The sequence below is a fragment of the Plecotus auritus genome (genome assembly GCF_963455305.1).
Source record: "Plecotus auritus genome assembly, chromosome: 2".
NCBI lineage: Eukaryota > Metazoa > Chordata > Mammalia > Chiroptera > Vespertilionidae > Plecotus > Plecotus auritus.
The window spans coordinates 214,700,202-214,712,672 of NC_137771.1; the positions used below are offsets into that span (position 1 = coordinate 214,700,202).

Here is a 12,471-nt window from a genome sequence, read left to right on the forward strand (position 1 = left end):
AGTTATTGGTGATAGGTCAACATTTCCTTAGATTTCCATCTGTTTATTATAATATTAACACTCCTGTGCCTCACATAGGAAGTGAGAGTTTTTATTTCTTATTTAAGCTGTTTGTTGCATTATTTTACATGCTCATAAGATATGGTATAGTATTTTTAAGTGGTTGAATATATCAGTACTTATATTTTTATCAAAATAATGTTTATAGTCTGAAAGTAGGGACTGTGACAAAGAGAGAAATTAAATAATTATAAAAATTTATAACTGTTAAATTTGGGAAGTGTGAGGGCTAATGTACATGGAGCCTAAACACCCAATCTTAAGTTATTGCATGTGATTTTGGAATAATTTGTTAAACATGTTTTTAAGAAGGGAAAAATTTAACATTATTCTTAATAAATATTTTGGAATCATCAGTGTTGTAGGTTCTCTGATACTTGAAAGGAAATAGCTTTCTTAGTGGAAATGTATAAGATACTCCTATTGACAAAATGTTTCTACTAGATAATTTCTATTTCATTAATATTGATATAATATGATGGTAATTGTGAAACAAGATGCATTTTCTAATTGAGAACTCTAGAAAGCAAATATTTCCTCAGAATAGACGCAAACAAATCTATATTATTTTAGATATTTATAAACTGCTTGTCTAGAAATTAATGGAAAGACCAATTAAACAATTTATGTCTAAGCTTTCCTTTTAATGTTTTGTTGATTTTGATCTTATATTAAGGTCAATGATTCATTTGGCGTGCATTTCTGTAGAGTCAGTATGTATTATCTTTCCATATATACACATGAATCATTTAGCAGACTTATTGAAAAGTCTTTTATAGCTAAGGGTTTACTAATATTGTTGATCTTTACAAAGCTTTAGTTTTTGCCTTTACTAATTTGTATTTTCAATTATATATATTTTTTCTAGTTTTTGGATTTTGGTTTTATCTTTATTATTTCAATTGTTCTATATATTTTAGATTTGCTTTTCTCTTTGTTTGTAAATTCTTAAGGTGAAATATTCATGCCATGTTGGAATGTGTATAAGTTGGTTACCCTTTCCCATTAGAATTGGTCTTATTCTCCAGACTCATTAAATAGCAAGAATTATTGAATTCTGTCCTGAACTGTAAATACTGTGTTGTGCAGACTCTGGGTAATTTGACACCATCTGGAAAAGATGTTTTTAAGCAGGTAATCACCCCTAAGTTGTGTGTTGCCTCCTGTGAGCAGTGATTCAAATCTCAGTTGACTCCTAAAGTCTTTGCTATTCAAGTTTGTATCTGTCGTTAGACTGGGATTTCTGTGGTTACGTACACAGAATCATGGCATCTCCTTTTCAACTCCTCTCTGGAATTACCTCTACACTATTCAACCTATACTGGATTATTTCCAAGATACCTCTGTACTTACGGAAAAATGTTAGCTCCAGAATCACTTTGAAGCTCCTCAACTAGAGCCTGGCCCATACACAACGCCATGAGGGAAAAAAGAAAAAGTGGGAAGCTAGTTTTCATTCTCCTCCATAAGATTTTGTTTACGCAACAGAAGGCTTAGGTAGTTTTTATTGTTACTGTTTTTGTTTCTGTTGTATGTTATTTCTAGAGATTTTGGTTTTTACCAGTAGGGAAGATAGACTATCATAGGCTTATAGTGTGTGTGTGTGTGTGTGTGTGTGTGTGTGTGTGTGTAATATATATATATATATATATATATATATATATATATATATATATGTAATATTTTTAATGCAACTTTAAACCATAAAAATATTTGGTATCCTTAATTCTTGGAGACAAAAACATAATTGTCTTAGTTTCCATATTCAGCAGTTTTTCATTTATTTCTTCCCTTTATTTGTTTTTTTCAGCTTTCATTTTTATTTATTTTTGAATCATCACACTGATCAAAAGATTGTTTAAATTGCAAAGTCCTAATAGAAGTTGAGTTTCTTTTTTCTCCTTCAGACTATCAATATAGTCAATTTTATTTGATTTGACATTTTTATTTTTGCACCAACCTAAATATTCCTAGAAAGTGTAATAAGTTCTACATATGCAAATAATTTCAATTTTGAATTGCGGGATAGGCTAGCTTTAATTGAAGTTTACAGTTAGATGTTCAGAGTTTTTAATAGTACCTATTACCTATACAGGGTTAGTTCTAATATAGACTGAATTTCAGTAAAGCAAAATAAAATGTCTTATATTTGATTATTAATAAGTACATAATTGAAATTGAATCATTCATTCTAATGACATGCTTTTTTCTTCTCTTTTGTTTAAATCTCCAAATAAAAGGAGTTCTCTTGTAGATCTTACCTATATATGAATGCTCTATTTAAGCTGTCTTCTCTTGTTTTTCCACCATGATGAATATCTTTTAAATATCCATTACAAATTATGAGTCTGTAGGAGTCTAGCTTCCTCTTTTATTAATCTAGGTTCTTATAATATTTCTTCATATATGTCAATTAGAATTCTCTATTTTTCACAATTAAATTTACTAATGAAATCAAGGACAATACTAAGTTATGTTAGGAGTCTAGTTCACTATTCCATCCTAATACTACATTTAAGAATAAAGTTTAGCTTTAACATGATATTAATTTGCCCATATACTTGCCTAACTTCTTCTCTATTATATATATTTGAAGTTATTGCTTTCTAGGTACTAACTATAGTTTATTAAAATTGAATCAGATAAAACATTATAGTAGAAGAATATAATGTTGTAAAACCTACTTAGAGGTCATATAAATATGTTAATGAAAGAAGACTTTATACTTAAGTAGAAAGTAATATAATTATTTATTTTGACTGTTTTAATTGCTAAAGTTCAAATTATATTAATGTAGTATAAATAGAGAAAATGTCACACTGCTATCATTTGTCTAAAGTTAGTTCTATTTGGGAGTTTTGGTGTTAAATAATCATTTGGAATATGTAATTAGAGTTATAATTTAAAATTTAGCCTGCTCTACTCTTTCAGTTATCTTTCTTGTAAATTAGTGTAATTATATTAGGAAAGTTTGAACAGTTTTTGTTGATAATACCGATATCCTATCTAATAAAAGAGTTATATGCAAATTAACCATCACTCCACTACACCCACAAGCCACGCCCACCAGCCAATCAAGAGTGAGCATGCAAATTAACCCCAGCCAAGATGGCTGCAGCCACAGAGCTAGCAGGAGGCTTGGGTTTCCCCAGAAATGGAGAAAGCCAAGCTTTCTGCACACCCTGGCTGGCCCAGGCCTACACTCAAGGCTACAAAGTTTCAATTATAGAAGATAAATAAATCCCAACAGAAATGGCTGCAGCCATGGAGCAAGCAGGAGGCTTGGCTCTGCTCAAGGCTACAAAGTTTCAATTATAGAAGATAAGTAAATCCCAGATACCAGGGCCTCTGCTTTGGGTCGCTGGGGGGCGTGGCCAGCCTGCAAACCACCACAGGCCCCTCACCCAGGCCGCCCCACGCCCCAAGGGAACTCCCACCCTGATCCGGGACACCCTTCAGGGCAAACCAGCTGACCCCACCCGTGCACCAGGCCTCTATCCTATCTAATAAAAAGTAATATGCAAATTGACCATCACTCCAACACACAAGATGGCTGCCCCCATGTGGACACAAAATGGCCGCCACAAGATGTCCAGCAGGGGCGGGCAGTTGGGAGGGACCAGGCCTGCAAGTGAGGGCAGTTGGGGGTGTTCAGGCCTGCAGGGGAGGGCACTTTTGGGCGATCACACCAGCAGGGGAGGGCAGTTGGGAGGGACCAGGCCTGCAAAAGAGGGCAGTTGAAGTTGATCAGGCCTGCAGAGGTGTGCAGTTGGGGGCAACCAGGCCTGCAGGGGAGGACAGTTAGGAGTGACCAGGCCTGCAGGGGAGGGAAGTTAGGGGCAACCAGGCCTACAGGGGATAGCAGTTGGGAGCGACCAGGCCTGCAGAAGAGGGCAGTTGGGGGTGAACAGGCTGGCAAAGGAGGGCAGTTAGGAGTGACTGGGCCAGCAGGGGAGGGCAGTTGAGGGTGACCAGGCCTGCAAGGGAGGGCAGTTAGGGGCAATCAGGACAGAAGGGGAGCAGTTAGGCATTGATCAGGCTGGCAGGGGAGTGGTTAGGGTGTGATCAGGCTGGCAGGCAGAAGCGGTTAGGGGCAGTCAGGCAAGCAGGCAGGTGAGCAGTTGGGAGCCAGCAGTCCTGGATTGTGAGAGGGATCCCAGATTGGAGGAGGCTGCAGGCTGGGCTGAGGGACAACCCCACCCCCATGCACAAATCTTGTGCACCAGGTCTCTAGTTTGTAGTAAGTCCTATACTTTTTTCAAAGGAAGATTAGTAGAAATTTGGGTTGGCTGTTGCAACTTCATAGCTATGATTAGCATTGACTAACTAATAAGCTTATTTCTTGGTAATTAAAACCTGTGATAAGATAGGATATTTTATTTAGCAACAAACTTATAATCCATAGTATTAAAACTTTCAGTATCTTACATGGAATGTCATGAGATGTTTTAAATTAAAATTTGATTTTAGAAGTGGTAAGAATATTTTTATTCTACATCTTTAAATCAAAGCACTATAGAAACTATGAAAATTATGAAGATATTACACAATTTCACACAAGAAAATCTTACTAGAATAGTTTTTACTGCCCGATTCAAATATCTACAATATAATATTGCCAAGAATGAGTGGGAAAGAATCAAGCCATTTACTATTTGACACCTACCACATTTACTATAATAGCACTAAACTTAAGGTTTTTAGGAGATTAAACCTTTTTATTTTTTTAATTCAAAACCTCTTTTGTAATTCATCTACACCAGAGTCCTTGGCTTCCTGCCAGTTCATTTTCAATATTACAAAGGCATTACCCTCACTAAGAAGCAAGAGTTGAACTAACGTTCCAATTTATAAAACAAAAGCAATAACATGGGTGTTATATGTGTTTTAATGCAATAAGCACCGATTACATAGTACGTTTGATTACAATTAGAATGTTATTAAGTTTTGTGACTAGGTACTCATTACATATTACCTATTAACTAATAATAGGTAATAATTAACTAGAGTTAATTATTTTATGTGATAAATTTAACAGTAACATGGTAACAATGCATGTTAAGATGTATTGAATTTTTCATTTACATTTTTTTCTCATTGAACTCTCTACACTTGTTTTTAGTCCATGTTAGACATAATAGCAATATTTATATGCATTTTTTCCTGTGGTATAAATGTTGTTAGCAATATTAGAACCATTTTATGGCTATAGGGATAATCTTATAACACAGATTCATGTTGCTTTCATATTTTCATGCATTCCTAGAATTAATAAGTCTTTGCTACCCAGCCAGTATGTCTCAGTGGTTGAGTGTTGACTTATGAACCAGAGGGCCTGGGTTGGATTCCAGCTCAGGGCACATGCCTGGGTTGCGGGCTTTATCCCCAGAGTGGGGCATGCAGGAGGCAGCCGATCAATGATTCTCTCTCATCATTGATGTTGTATATCTCTGTTCCTCTCCTTTCCTCTCTGAAATCAATAAAATATATATTTTTAAAAAGTTTAAACAAATAAATCTTTGCTTTATCTTTCTTTAAGTTTTACAATCTCAACAATGATTCTAGTAGCATGATTGGCTGCATGTACAGGATGAGGCAAATAAGATGTGAACATGATTTTAACATTTAAAGAAAATTACCTCAGTAAACACTTAGATGTTAGAAAAACTCCATGGTGTAGCAGATACACATTTTAAACCCATGATTAAAATCTTGTCTCATGACTCTATCTTTTTCACTCACCATAATACATTTAAGCTGTGGAAACTTTAAAGGGGATGGCTCATTTGCAGAAATAAATTGGTTCTAATGCCAGCCACTATTTAGGCTTTATATCCAGTATGATAATTTCAAGGACAGCATCTGGGAGAAATACAAAGTTTATCTGTATAACAAGCAGATAAAAAGAATACAATATTAAAAGAGAAAGGTGAAAAATATTTTCCCATTTGGCTGCATTTTTTTTAACCCAAACTTTCCATGAATCCTCAAGGAATATCTGAAATATCCCATTTCTCACATGCACAGATGCTATCAATTATTCTAGTTTTATCACATTTTTATCTAAATCTGACAGATATCATTTCATTCAAGTCCAATGTTGTTAAAACGTACTTCAGAAATTATAGTAATAAAACATTCTTAAGGACTATTAGGAAATATCCAACCTTTGAAAGGATAAACCTTACAGATAAAGAAGCACTTATCAAACAGTTATATTAAACTAGTCATTTTCTGTAACTTCTGGATTTATCACTGTCTCTTGGCACCTGCTTAACTTAATTGCCCAGAAATATGGAACCCTGCCTCTAATTTACCACAGCTTTCACCGTTTCTCTGGCATGAGCACCTTGCCCAGGGATCTTAGTTCTCACTGGCACAATGACTGTCTGAGTTTGGGATGTTATAATAAAACTAGAGGCCCGGTGCATGAAATTCGTGCATGGGGGGAGGGGTGTCCCTCAGCCTAGCCTGCACTGTCCGATTGCCCATTTATAATTTAGGCCTGGTGGGATCAGGCCTAAATGGGCAGTTGGACATCCCTCTCACAATCCAGGACTGCTGGCTCCCAACCGCTCGCCTGCCTCTGCCTAATTGCCCCTAACCACTTCTGCCTGCCAGCCTGATCACCCCCTAACCACTCCCCTGCCAGCCTGATCGATACCTAACTGCTCCCAGGCCAGCCTGATTGCCCCTAACTGCCCTCCCCTGCAGGCCTGGGTCCCCCCAACTATCCTCCACTCCAGGCCTGATCCCCCCCAACTGCCCCCCACTGCAGGCCTGGTCCCCCCATAACTGCCCTCCCCTGCAGGCCTGGTCCCCCCAACTACTCTCCCCTGCAGGCCTGCCCCCCCAACTGCCCTCCCCTGCAGGCCTGGTCTCCCCCAACTGCCCTCCCCTGCAGGCCTGGGTCCCCCAGATGTCCTCCATTGCAGGCCAGGTCCCCCCCCCCTCAACTGCCTCTCACTGCAGGCCTGGTCCCCCCCCCAACTGCCCTCCTCTGCCGACCCGGTCACTCCTAACTGCCCCCCACTGTAGACCTGGTCCCCCCCAACTGCCCACAACTATCCTCCCCTGCTGGCCATCTTGTGGTGGCCATCTTGTGTCTTGGCATGATGGTCAATTTGCATATTACTCTTTTATTAGATAGGATGCCATAGACTGGGTACCTTTTAAAAGGGCATGTATTTCTCATGGTTCTGGAGGCTGGAAGTACAAGATCAGGATACCAGCCTGGTGAGGTTCTTGGTGAGGCCCTCTTGCTGGTATGTCCTCACCTGGCCTTTCCTTAGTACATGTGCACACAAAGAGAGACACCTCCGGTTTATTCCTTTCCTTTTTAAAAATATATTTCTATTGGTTTCATAGAGGAAGGGAGAGTGAGAGAAAGATCAAAACCTCAATGATGAGAGAGAAGCATTGATAGGCTGGCTGCCTTCTGCATGTCCTACACTGGGGATCCAGCCCACAACTTTTGTCCTATGGGAAATCAAACCGTGACCTCCTGGTTCATAGGTTGATGCTCATCCACTGAGCCCTGCCATTCTGGCTCTCCCTTTCATTATGGGCATTAATCCCATCCTGGGGCTCCACCCTTATGACTTCCTTTAAAACTAATCACTTTGTAACCCCCCCACAACCTTTACATACCATCACGTTGAGTAATAGCACTTCAAGGCATGATTGTCGGGTGCGGGTAGGGCACATACATTCAGTCCTTTGCTGTGAGCTTTCTTGATTTGATAGAGAAGGCTACCTCACAGACAGAACTGGTGCAGAATTTCACAGGGTGAAGCTGCCCGCTGAAATAACATCTGAGATTACATCATACCAAGCCTTCTGGGACTTACTTCCCTGAGTTTTGTCATCTTGAAGATCCTGAAAATTTCATGAAGACCTATGGCAGACTTTTTACTGCCTTTTACTCTGTCTGGGCTGCTACAGCAAAGTACCATAGACTCTGCAGCTTATAAACAACAGAATTTTACTTCTCATAGTGTCAGAGACTGCAAGTCTGAGGTCAGGGTGCCAGCACAGAGGTGGAGGGGAGGCAGGGCGTGGGGAGACTGGGTTGTGGTGAGAGCTTTTTCTGATTACAGAATGCTGTTTTCTAGTTCTGTCCTCATATGATGGAGAGCAGAGAACAGGCACTGACCTACTTCCTTCTCCTCCCTAGGACCTCTTGCCAATAGATTCAGCTTGGATTTACCGCTTTATACCTTAGTGTAGAATAACATGGCCACAAAAGTTAAGGTACTTGATTCTTGAAAAAGACCAGTCCAAACCTTGAATCCAATTAGCCAGAACTCTGTGGCCATAAACCCTTGAATCCTCTGAGTTCTTAGTTTCAGTGGAACAGAGGCAAGGACTCGTTCTACCTCCTATTGTCTATGTATTGATATATATCTACTGACTTGAGCTAGCTCATAGTTTGTGGTGATTTAAACCAGATGGCAGTTTTCTAATATATCGTGCTTTACGAAAATAGATTTTTCAAAAGCATAGTATTAGCAACTATGTTTAGACTTTAGTGAATCTTCTAGATCTAATCCTAGGAGATTGGTCAATTTATTTTACTTAATCCAAGCTTTAATTTCCTGATTTGAAAAGAAGAGATGGATCTAAGCCCATGATTTTATGAATTAGGTTAGGATCTTAATTACATTGTTCTAATTCAACAATTTTTATCGGGCAAGTACTATACACCAAGCACTTCTCCAGGTGTTGAGTATATAGAATTCAACAAAGCAAGCAAACACCTTACTTTATGGACCTTACTTCCTAACAAGGGAACCCAATAATAGACAAAACAAAGCAGCATTATATATAATACGGCAAACAGTGAAAAGGGTGAAAGAGAAAAAATAACCCAATGCAGTGAGATACATCATCAGCTGATGGCACAATAATTATACATAGTAAACAATCCAAACTCTGTGGCATACAAGCATAATTCTCCTCAAATGATGACAGAAACTACTTGGTTACCCTTTTAACCAAATTGACAATAACAATAAAACATTTTTAAATGAACAAAGAAGGTTAAAGAAATGCTTCCTCGATTAAATCTTTGTTATATACAGCATTACTCATTTGGACTATATGTGTCCTTGCTTCTGTATACTTTTAATTTAATTGTTCTGATTTTTAAAATTTATTAATTTTATTATAAAAAAATTTTTATAATACAATTAGAGGCACAGTGCATGACATTCATGTACTGGGGGAGGAGGGTCCCTCCCCCTGGCCTGCACCCTCTCGCAAGCCTGGACCCTTCAGGGGATGTCCGCCTGCCAGCTTAGGCCCGCTCCCTTAGCTCTGCCTGGGAGGTGGGAGAGGCTCCTGCCACCGCTGTTGCGCTTGCCAGCAGTGAGCCCAGCTTCTGGCTGAGCAGCACTCCCCCTGTGGGAGCACACTGACCACCAGGGGTCAGCTCCTGCATTGAGCGCCTGCCCCCTGGTGGTCAGTGCGCAGTCGTTCCCCCTTTTGGTCGATTTGCATATTAGGGTTTTATCATATAGGATTGTGCATAGCAGTATACTACCATCTGTTTTATATTTATTACCATATTCATTCATTAAATTAATATTGATTAATGCTTAATATATGCTAGTTTATCATGGGGAAACAAAAACAAAAAGTACACATTTTTAGCCCTCTTCCCCCCAAATACTGTCTAAAAATGAAGACCCATGTCAATAAACTATTATTTTAGGAGGAGCTGTACATTTTTTTTTGTTTACTATGATGCAGTGCTCTGAAAATGTATCACATATGATTAATTTCCAATCATAACTGAATTGCTTTACTTTTCTCCATATAGCTCAAAATATTTTGCTCTAGTTATGTAAAAATAATTAAATTTTGATGATAGTTTACCTCTTTAAATTAAAAAGGTGTTTTAATTGAATGCACATTAAAAATAAAATATATGTCAATTAAACAGCAGTTAAACAGAAAGTAATTGTGACCTAATTCCAATTAATAGTATTATGGTTATTGGAAAGTTATAAATATGTGACAATCGTTACCAATTTTCATTCAAGAAACTTAAAGTGAAGTAGAAAAGGGTTACAAAATTTCCTACATTTTAGTCTTCCAACTAAGACATGATAAATATAAAGTAAAATGTGATAATAACCATACCTAATGTAATGTAATTGTGAGTAATTTAATTACATAACATGCATTGACAGGTCACAAGCACTCTGTTAGCTATTATCATCATCATTATTATTTCTAATGTTGTAATTATTGTTATTATGCAGGCAATAATTCTGAATATTGAGAGTTTTTGTTTTCTATTGTTGTGACCCAGATATTCCCTAATGCATATAATAGGTAGCATTATTGGATGCACAACCACTCACTATAAAATAAAATAGTAGAAATTTTTTAGTTTGCTTTTGATTGTTGTTTTTTAAGTCATAAAAGCTTGATTGAACTGTGAAGTTTAAGAAATGAATTAAGTTTGTAGAGCTATATACAAACTTAAGGACAGATATCAAATTAAGTCAATAAATGAAATATTTACATTTTACTTGATAGTTTTTTTCAACTTTAATAGAGTGACACACTGAAGTTGTTTCACATTAATAAACCAAATTACATAAGTTACAAACTGTGCTACTGCTAAATCAGACAGATTCTGAGGAAACAACATTACCTATATATATAAAAGCCTAAGCAAACATCGCAACCAAACGGATGACCAAAAAGGCTGTGTGGGGTGACCAGGCCTGCAGGGGGGGCAGTTGGAGGCAACCAGGCCAGCAGGGGGCGTCAGTGAGGGGCGATCAGGCCAGCAGAGGGGGGGCAGTGAGGTGTGACCAGGCCGGTGTGGGGGGTAGTTGGGGACAACCAGGCCAGCATGGGGGGCAGTAAGGGGTGACCAGGCCAGCAGAGGGGCAGTTAGGGGTGACTAGGCCAGCAGAGGGGCAGTTGGGGGCAACCAGGCTGGCATGGAGGGCAGTAAGGGGTGACCAGGCCGGCGGAGGGGCAGTTAGGGTTGACTAGGCCGGTGGGGGGCAGTTGGGGGTGACTAGGCTGGCAGAGGTGGCAGTTAGGGGGGATCAGGCAGGCAGGCAGGTGAGCAGTTAGGAACCAGTGGTCCCGGATTGTGAGAGGGATGTCCGACTGTCAGTTTAGGCCCGATCCCCCGAGGGGTCCCAGATTGGAGAGTGTGCATGTTGGGCTGAGGCCCCCCCCCCCCCCCCCCGTGCACAAATTTCATGCACCGGGCCTCTAGTTTTTATTAATAAAATAATTTTAACACTGTTATATCCCTGGGACCAACACTTTTTTTGATGACTCAGGAAATTTTAAGGTAAGATTCACTGAAGCTTTGTTTCCTACATTTATATATGAAAATATTCATAGTAATGATATAGTATTTAAAATAGCATAGCTATTTACAGAAAATTCAATATATAACGCAACAATAGAGGATAAATAGCCTTAAGTAGTAAAATACTTTTATTAATATTTATATCTATGATTTAAGGAGGAGAAATATTAAGACAAGGAAAGAAGAAAAATATAAAAAGAGGATTAATTTACTTTATATTCAAACTTCTCTTATAACCAGTAATACTTATATTGCTAATAACAGTTAAAGTATGTGCTAAGAATTCAAATATAGGCATATCTCAATATAAATTATGCTAGTAACTCTAGGGTCATAAAGTATGCTGAGATTTATGTATAATTTGGTTGTTCAAATTTAGTATGGAAAATGCACATCTAGTACTATGGTTAAGTGGGCAATAAACACACATCTAACTTAGCATTCCATGTAGCCATTAGAATTCCCACGACACATGGAGTGAATCTAGTTAATTGCTGTAGCTGATTCGGCATAAGAGTGAACGTACAGCAGAACTAGATCTATGAAATTATTAATTAAATTATCCTCTAAATGTGCCAAAGGATATATTAGCTTTTATTCCTTGGGTAGTTTCCCTCATCATAAATCAAATGAGAAAACTTAATGACTGAACAGAGCATCAAGGTATTTTAGATATATAAGAAAGTGTACAGTTAATTTTTAGCTAATTTAAGGGGCTGGCTTCTTCACCAAATAGGCAATAAGGGTCTATGAAAGAAAATGTATTGCTATAGAATTAACACTGCACTGAAGTCCTAAGTTCTGTGATTTTAGAAAAGTCAAACAAATACCTGTATGCTTTTCCTCTCCAGTTAAATGGAGTGCTGACATCTGGAATACATACTTATCCTGGGTCTTCATTCATTCATTTGTTATTCACTGAGTACGTACTGAGCATCAAATATAAATTCAGGTGCTGCACAGAACTGTAGGAAAGGCAACGTTGTCCTGCCCTCATGGGATTTATGCTTCCATTAGGGATACGGAACACACAACTACATTAAGATGAAATACATCAAAAAGTG

General features: G+C 38.3%; 1 protein-coding gene across 2 annotated transcripts in view; it reads left to right on the plus strand.

Annotated features, from left to right (window-relative positions):
- Positions 1-12,471, plus strand: part of NCAM2 (neural cell adhesion molecule 2) — a 417,403-nt gene that overhangs the window by 317,680 nt on the left and 87,252 nt on the right. The window lies entirely within an intron of this gene.